This window comes from Austrofundulus limnaeus, unplaced genomic scaffold, assembly GCF_001266775.1.
Source record: "Austrofundulus limnaeus strain Quisiro unplaced genomic scaffold, Austrofundulus_limnaeus-1.0 Scaffold84, whole genome shotgun sequence".
Classification (NCBI taxonomy): Eukaryota; Metazoa; Chordata; class Actinopteri; order Cyprinodontiformes; family Rivulidae; genus Austrofundulus; species Austrofundulus limnaeus.
In genome coordinates, this window is record NW_013952486.1 from 698,221 (window position 1) to 706,834 (window position 8,614).

General features: G+C 39.7%; 2 long non-coding RNA genes across 2 annotated transcripts in view; one reads left to right on the plus strand and one right to left on the minus strand.

The window, feature by feature from the left end:
- The window catches only part of LOC106519881 (uncharacterized), a 34,094-nt gene extending 26,286 nt beyond the window's left edge, over positions 1-7,808 (plus strand). Inside the window, exon 3 of the long non-coding RNA XR_001310487.1 lies at positions 7,735-7,808. This is a non-coding gene — a long non-coding RNA (uncharacterized LOC106519881). The remainder of the gene's footprint in view (positions 1-7,734) is intronic.
- On the minus strand, positions 578-1,406 carry LOC106519882 (uncharacterized). The gene is made up of 2 exons (XR_001310488.1): positions 980-1,406; positions 578-725 (listed from the first exon to the last, which is right to left on the minus strand). It is a non-coding gene; the product is annotated as an uncharacterized LOC106519882 (long non-coding RNA).
- Positions 7,809-8,614: the final 806 nt, after the last annotated feature.

Genomic DNA, 8,614 nt, shown 5'->3' on the forward strand with positions numbered 1-8,614 from the left:
ACACACACACACACACACACACACACACACACACACACACAAAAAAATAAAATAAAATCCTTTCAGTTTCCTCGCTAAATCTGACAAAGTGCTCCTCATTTCTGCGACGTTTAAAGGCCCTCCTGCTCCTGCTGCTGACTGATGGCTCGGTGACCTGCTATGTCTTGATTTAGCTGCCTTTTGTCAAAAACAACTGTCACCATAAATTAACAAAACACCCTCTGCTCCCCACCACCACCACCACCAACACTCTGCTGTGTGGGAATTTACCACCACTGGCTGATAAAGGTTAGCCTCTAACATTTTATTCAAAGTGTTTAGAATTTGATCTGTAGTTGAAGATTTACAAACATATTAGAATTTTTTCCCCTCTTTAAACTTATTGTGCAATCAAAGATGAACATACTGATTGTTTCTTGAATTTTTCACCTTTTTGTTTACTCCCAGAACTGATACAGCAACTTCTCATCCAGTGGGGGCATTTAAATCCACGATGATGCTAGTGCAAAATGTTTTATTGGTGGGGGGGTGCAAGGGCCCTTCAGCTGAATTGATGGTGGAGAAGTCGAGTGGCATCTTTGTCATGGAAATGTTAAGCACATAATAGTTGAGCAGCACAATAGGGAGGCACTTCATTCTTTCAGGCCGGCTCGACACCTCTGGAGAGCTGAGCGGCGGGGAAGCATGTGGGAACGATCTGCTGCTGCCCGGGTCTCAAGCTTCCACTGTAAAGAAAAGAGGAGGAACACATGACCGAGTCAGTGTGGGGAGGGAGGATGCTTGGTTATCAATATAAACACGTATTCTACCTGCCTTTTGTTGATGTTACTACTTTATAGTTCCAAATATTAGAAAAAGGGCATGTTTTCAATTCAAAAAGACACATGCAAAGGTTTAGTTTTACTTCTATTTGAGATGGCAGGCATGGTTTCTGCAGAAATGACCCTGCATGGGATTCAGTGGCTTCTAAATGAAATACCTTGTCGGTTTCCAGCAGTGTCGGTAATGCGATCCACTGTGCATGAAGCTTTCCAAGGCAGKAGAATAAGCTCTGCAGCTCAGCCTGTCCTCCTCCTCCTTCCTCCTCCTCCTTGTCTTTCTTGTTGCTCCTCGCATTTGTTCAGCCAGTTTCAGCACTTAGGAAAAGCACAGCATGTGTTGATTAGGCTGTAATAATGCGAGATGTGTGAATGGATGAAAGAAGTGCAAAAAATCTCACCAAACTGCACTGAGCATTCTAAAATTGAATTGATGTATTTGTTCAAGTGCAGTCATTGTTTTTTTTTATGTTTTGTTGGATTTAATAATGTAAGCTATAAAAAATTAAAGGCTCAGTTGTTCCTTGAATGAATGTAGATTACTCTTGTAACTGTTTCAATCAAACCTTGACAATAACTATAAACTATGTCTATTGACTGAGGAATAGCAATTGTTGTGATGGCTTGAGTAGATGTGGTGGCCATCTTGGATCAGTAACTCTAAGTTAATCAGTTGTAGATATATTTCTGTTGATTACTTCCTGAAAGTTTCATTAGAATCTATCCAGTGGTCTGGGAGTTATTTTGCTAACAGATGAGCAGGGTTGACACCAATTAATTGCAAAGTTTTTGGCAAAACATTTTGCACAAAAAGTGCAACTTGGAACTAGTGATGTGAGTGACTCTTGGCTATAATCACACAAAATTTTAGATAAATTTCTATGAGAGTAACAGAATTATAGCTATTTTTGTGTTTTCTAAGATCAGTTAACTGTTGCAACAGTTTTAAATTGGGTTGACCCCAAAAGTTAAACAGCTGTAGAGGTACACCCAATGATCTCTACCTGAGAATTTTATTAAAATCAATCCAGTGGTTCTTGAGATATTTTGCTAACAGACGAGCACATTCACACTCACGCACAGACTCAGCAAGTCTGCCTTCACCTTTCAGTGGAGCTTTGTTTAAGAGTGCTTCAGTGTTGCCACAGCAGTTTTTCTTCCTCCACGAGCACAGTTGAGTGTGTGTTGGGGATGGTTAATTTACAAACTGTGGCTGTTTGTGTTCCAGCTCTTTGAGCGTGTGTAAGGTATCTCTGCCATCGACTTTGCTTCAGCGAGCTCCGTTTTGTTGGCCTCCCGAACAAAACGGCCCACACTTCACCCCATGCAGATCACTTCACCCCGAGCTTATCACAGCGCGGTGTTTATAAAGGTGCAGCTCAGGCTCCTTCCAGGATCTTCCAACGCATATTTAGAATAATTCCTGCTGCATTTTTTTCTTTTAAAATCACAGAATCCTTTCCTTCCTGTCTCCACCCTATTGAGCAATGAAAGACAAGATGAACAAGTTAAGTTTTCAGATTGTTCATTACAATAACATTTTTTCCACATTTGAGTAATTTTAAAAGTATTTGACCTTACTTCTTCTRAAGTTCAGAGTATTGCGCATGTTTTATATGTCTAGTGAAAGCTAAGTGAAAACATTTATAGCTTCTTCATCTTAAGCCCAAGTTAAAAACACAAGTATTGTTTTCCTGTTTAGTACTGTGTAAGCTACTTGATGCTAGGCTACTTTAACCACTCAAAAGGTTTGCTCATTCAGGAAATGGGCGCCATGATTTTTGTTTTTTGCAATTCAAAATGTTATTTTTTAATTCTGCATAAAAATACGCCAAGACCACTTCTGTTTCTAAAAGTATTGTTCTGTTCCTAATTTCCTTCTAACGATTTTTGTTTTGTCTTTTTATGTTTCCTTTAGCTACCATTCAGCTTATTTTAGCTTTTAGCTGGCTTTTTGCTACTTTTAGTTTTTAGTTACGGCTGTGTCCAAAACAGTGGGCCGGGTCCTCCGAAGTCCGAATTCGTCTGCTGCATATGTCACAGCACCGGAATGGAGGCCGTCCAAAACCTAAGACTCCTCAAATGCGTCCTTCCTTTGGCCCCGAATCAAAGGACTGGTCCGACGGATCCTTCCCGGCCCACCATATCCCATAATGCATTGTGGCCCTACCGGAGATTTTTTTTATGCTAGTAATGCTGGACGAAGCGAGAGAAAAGAATACATTTTAATTAAAAAAATATGGCGATATAAAAATTTAATTTGTTTAGCGATTGTATTTTTAACACTTTTATTATTTGTATAGACGTGTTTTTAGATTCTATTTTTGTCAGAAAAAACGCGAAATAAACATGCACCTACAGCGGGACAATTAGTTCTTCAAATAATACCTTTAACTTAATTTTATTGTTTTGCGATATTAATAACACTAATATATTTATATTTTTTCTAATTTCAATCTAATTTTGCTTCTGTTTGGCGTTGTCACGGTTGGTAGACGACATGACGTTCGCCAGGATAAGGAACGGGAGGCTAGACTGTCCAAATTCACAGCCACTTTTTTCTGGTCTTCCCAATCTACCAGGACCCGGCCCACCTCGACCGGGTACACTGGGTCCTTCAGAGGACCCGGCTTGCCGTTTTGGACACAGCCTACAGCTCTGCTACTCTTAATTAGCTTTTGCATCTTCTAGTACTTTTAGCTTTTAGCAAGCCTTCTGCTACTTTCCATTTTGCTCATTTTAGTTGCTGTCTTTGGCTTTTGCTACTTTCACTACAGTATTAGCTAACATTTTAAATTCATTTGAATTTTGGCTAACTTTTGACTAGGCTTTTGTTGCATTTAGCTTCAAGCTAGCCTTTTGCCAACATCAGCATGAATGATTTTGCTTCTTTTAGCTGATGTTCTGTTTCTTTTAGCTTTAGCAACTCAGTTTCAGCTTCTTAAGCAATTCATTCACGCTGATTTTTCACAGAGGACACATTTTCTTTGGTTTATTTAAACTTTAAGATAAGATAAGATGAGATAAGATGAGATAAGATAAGATAGACCTTTTTGTACAGAGCACAATGAAATTACAGTTCAGAACACCCATTCAGAAGCTGTATTACCCATATTTTCTTGTGTTTTAAAAACCGACACCACATGCATTAAGTGCTTCTTTATCTCAAACAGATAAACTTGCAGCTTTCTGTGGTGAACTCTCTGCTCCTAATGTGTTCTGACCTTATTGCTCACATGTGTTTGCTTTGGCCCCAATGCCACRCAAAGTTGTGCAAAAACGTGATGTAGAACCAGCCGGACAGTTGGAATGGCTGAGATGCAGGAGTGGGCACTGAGATGGAAAGTTCATTGAAAGGATTTGGAAATAATCCCCTGAAGTTACCACAGGTTCTTTTTTTTTTTTTCTTGATGGAATGGGCTCCACCTCGACTCCCCTCTGCGCCCATGCCAGCATTAAAATCTTTGCTGAAAACGCAGCATGAAAAAGTGTGTTGCTCCTAGTTTGATCCCTTTTCTCACTTTCATTTGAAACGCGTTTTAGCACTTGGGGTTATTTCACTTACTCTGCTGGCTGAAGCTCTCCTATTTCCCGTCTCGGTTTGGGGAAAGTTCTCTGAACTTATTAGCAGGAGGCACCAGTGGCAGCAAAGCAAAGATCATTGATTTTGAATTTCTTTCCTTTGCTGTGTTACTGATGCCAGGGGGGACTTTCAGGAACCCCTTGTCGTTACCTCCACCCCCCACCCCCACAACTATTTCAGCTGCCACTTTGATTTCATCATGTAAGACCTTTGCTGAGTTCTCAGCCCTTTTAAATGAGAAAAAGACCTGTAATCCAGTTACTCTGGCTGCAGCACGACTTACCAGGTCCTGAGAGAAAACCTGCAGCACTAATCCCACTGTCACCGAGAGTACGCATCGCTACCTGACTGTTTGTGGCAGCCATTTGATTTATTCGCTGTTGAAAATGTCGCAGTTGAGCATCTCATAAAGGGGGTCACAAAGTGTTGTATACTAATTTTGTTACTGGGGCTTATATAGCATGAGTTGTGTTGGTCATGTAAAAAATATAAAAAGTTGCAAAGAAAGATAAAGCATTGATATGCTCAGATTTATGACGTCTATTTATTGTTCTTATGATGCTCTGTGATTTTGTTTTTAAAAGTTTTATTTGTAACTCAATAACACAAAACGGGTATAAGGTGGAAAAAAATATTCACGTGAAATAAATAGATACTAGTGAGATGAGATTCTACAAAGTTAGATTCTTATTTATTAACAAAACAGTTACTTAAACCAATATCAGTTTGTTTTATTACATTGTCATCCGAACACAAAAAACATAAGGAAATTAGATTATCTCTTTCTTGTAAAATTGCTTCTTGCCAATGAATCTTAAAGGGGGCACCTGATTGGCAGCATCCAGGGGTACCAGAAGTTCAAAACCAGTGTCAATAGTGTCACGGCTCCTCCTCTGATTGGAAGGACCGGTGGCCTTTGAGTAATGGGAAGCACCTGGGTGCAGTGATTTAATCAGTGCTCCACTAACCATTTCTCTCTTTCTGCTCCTCCAGGTAACTCCTTGTTTTTGTGTTCTAGGTTGGATTTTGAGTTTATTTAGATTTATGTTGATAATAAAAATGTTTCAGTTGGCCTTTACCTTGTCTCCCCTCATTTTTGTTATGGGCCATGGGCTGGCCTGTGACAAAAGGGGGCTCGTCCGGGATTTGAACCCGGGACCTCTCGCAGGAATCAGGTATTAAAGCCAGCACCTTTACGCCCGATACCAGCTATAGAATAGCAAAATAAGCTGTTTTGCAGTGTAGATTTGGCAAATATTTCATGTGTGCAACCCACACACTCAGCTCTACTGCTCATCCCATAAATGCATGATCCTTACAAATGTGGCACCATTTAAAAGGAATATTAAAAGGCTTTCCAAAGGTATACGATTTAATGTCAATGAGTGTTTGTTAAAAGAGAGAATTAATCTACCAAACACAAATTTTCTTGCTTGTTGTGCTATTTATGTAGTTTGTAACATCTGGCTGCTCTGTCTGGAAGGGGGACACTGTCAGCATGGTCACACACCACTGGACGAGCTGCAGTGTTTGTCTTTCACTTTGACCACAACACAAACAACATCACCCACAAATAAACAAAAACACTGAAACGGGGCCACAAGGGCAGCAGGACTCTGTCCAGGAAGCACTGAAACAAGTCTGAGATGCTTCAGTTTGTGTTTTTTATTGTGTGCACATGCATTCATTTGCAACAGGGACGTGTGTTTTCTTTGTGTAGGTATGCAGGTTGGGTTCAGATTGAGCTAACTAATCAGAATTGTCCCGGCGTGATTACCCACACCTCCTAAAGCCTTACTATGTGTGTGCACATTTGTGGGGCCTCAGCTACTTAAGAAAGAGGAGGATGTGGGCAAAGGGAAGGTGGGGGGTGGGGGGGATGGGCAGAGAAAACACAAAACTTGCTGACACGGGGCATAACTTAATTTCCACGGTAGGGGGACAGCTGTGCAGAGTAATCTGCCATGGCAGCCTATTCAGACTTCAATGGCCGGCTTGACCCGCCAAGGAAAACTCAAACTGGAGCCAGCCCCCTCTGAGTGAAGGAGGTGGTGACCGGGGGCCACCATTTATAGGATTGTCTTAAAGAAACATACCCATCACACTTGTTATTGATAACACCCCCGGATAACACATTCACACACACATACACACACGAACACTCTCACCAAGTCAGTTGGATCCTTAGCTGCTACAAAACCAGAAACCACATGAATTTTCAAGAAGCTCCTGTTCCAGTTTTTCTGTGAAACAATCAGTTCCCTGCTTTCTGATACAAATAGTGTAAATTTAAAGAATAACATATTAGAAAAATAGAAAATGTTTGTTAAGTTAAATCAAATTTAAGTGCAATCCAACAGGGGGAACAGTATTTGTGAAGATGCAAAAATTACTACTTTTTTTTGTTTGTTTCAGCCCAGCAGCCACATAAAAAACATCATTTTGGTGGACGGCAAAATAGCTTTTTTTAATGGTTAAAAACATAATAAAATGCCATTGTGTAGATGGCCAAAACACAATTTTTTGAAAACAATGTCACAGCTCCACCTCCAATCTAATAAGTTCCATTTAATATATATTTTTTAAATTAACAAAAAAACTTTAAAAGTGTTCATTGTCAGTAAGCGTTTAGTTGAAAAACATTAACAAATCTAACTTCTCTGTTTTATTCTTGTTTGGACATCTTATCTACAGTATAACCGGTTAAAATAACCAAACTATTTGATTTATTAAAAAAGATTTATCTGCTACAGACACAGATAAACAATGCAAATTATTTAAAGTTTTTAACGCCTGGAATGAATAATGACACCACAGCTTGGGAATTGTGAGGAGTTAATAGTTCAGCAGTGGAAGTCAATAGGAGCCGGGGGTCTCACTCCATTAAACTGACCCCCAGGGCCACGTATTCATCCCTCACGCATTCATTTCCTCCTTTATGCTCCGTCTCCATTGACTACAGCGAGCGGGCAGCAGTTGGGCCTGCAGCAGAACAGCGCAGGCCCGATTCGGACTGTAGGTCATAAATATGTTGTTCAGGGCTTGAGCTGAAGCAGCTTTGTTAACCAGAGCACAAATAAGAGCCTTCAAAGTTGAAAAGGAAGGCGTTTGCTGCTCTCCATCAGATGTTTGTCTTTTAAAAAAAAGCAGATTCCATAAGTATTTATACCCAACTGTTGTTTTAGGTTTTGTTCGGTCTTTCAGTCTAAACTGTCACTTCCTTGTGATCGTGACTTTTTATGTACTCAGCAGATTAGTAATTGATCCGTATAGGCCCAGTGTGCCCTTCCAAACACTGAGTTAGACCTCTTTTTGTTGTTGTGCTTCCTGCAGAGCCATTTGTAAACATCTTGAAGTGAAATCCCAAGAGCAAACACTTCCAAAAGCCTTCAGCCGGCCGCTCTTCGCCCCTGCTCCTCAGAGCAGCGGACACTCTCTGTTTGAAGTCCAACAAGTGGCAGGAGAAGAGCCGAGTGGAACTTGGAACAGGAAGTAATTACTTGATTTAAAAAATGTAAACAAAGCAAATTTCTTCTGGATTTTACTTTGTGAAATAAACATTTGATTTTGCCACATCGATATAAGAACACAAGCATCCCCCTAATAAACTAACATTCTTCTCAAAATAACTTACATTACTTTTATCACTGTTAATTTAAAAGGCAGAAAAGGGGGTGTGGTTGAGTCTGTTACAAACTGAGCTAAAAAAATAAAATAAAAAAAGCTCCAGTTCAGTTCAGAGCTGCAGATTGTATTGAAGCAAGAAGCTTTTTTGTTTTAGGGTGAGAAATTCAATCTTGAAACTAAAAACAAAAACTCAAAACTTGAAAAAGTAATGATTATTTATAGCTTCATAAGACAGTAAAACAAACATGTCTACAGTAATTTTTTGATGTTGGCATATGTGAAGCAGGAAATGAAGCTAAATCTGTGCCCTACATTTCAGCTTTAATAAAGTGACTGAGATTACCAGATAGCACAGCTATATCTGAATGTTTATTTATTTATATGTTTATTTTTATTCTAACATTTTACTTTTCTTTTTACATAAAAAAATCCACAAAACTGGATTTATAGCAAAGACCAAAAACTGCTGGCGGCTTTTTTTCTCCCCCTGAACTGCTCGAATGTCACTTTAAGGACTGCAGGAACACCAGAAGAGGGGCGTACAACTGGGAGTTGGTAATGAGTAGAGCAAGAGACAGAAGTTGTG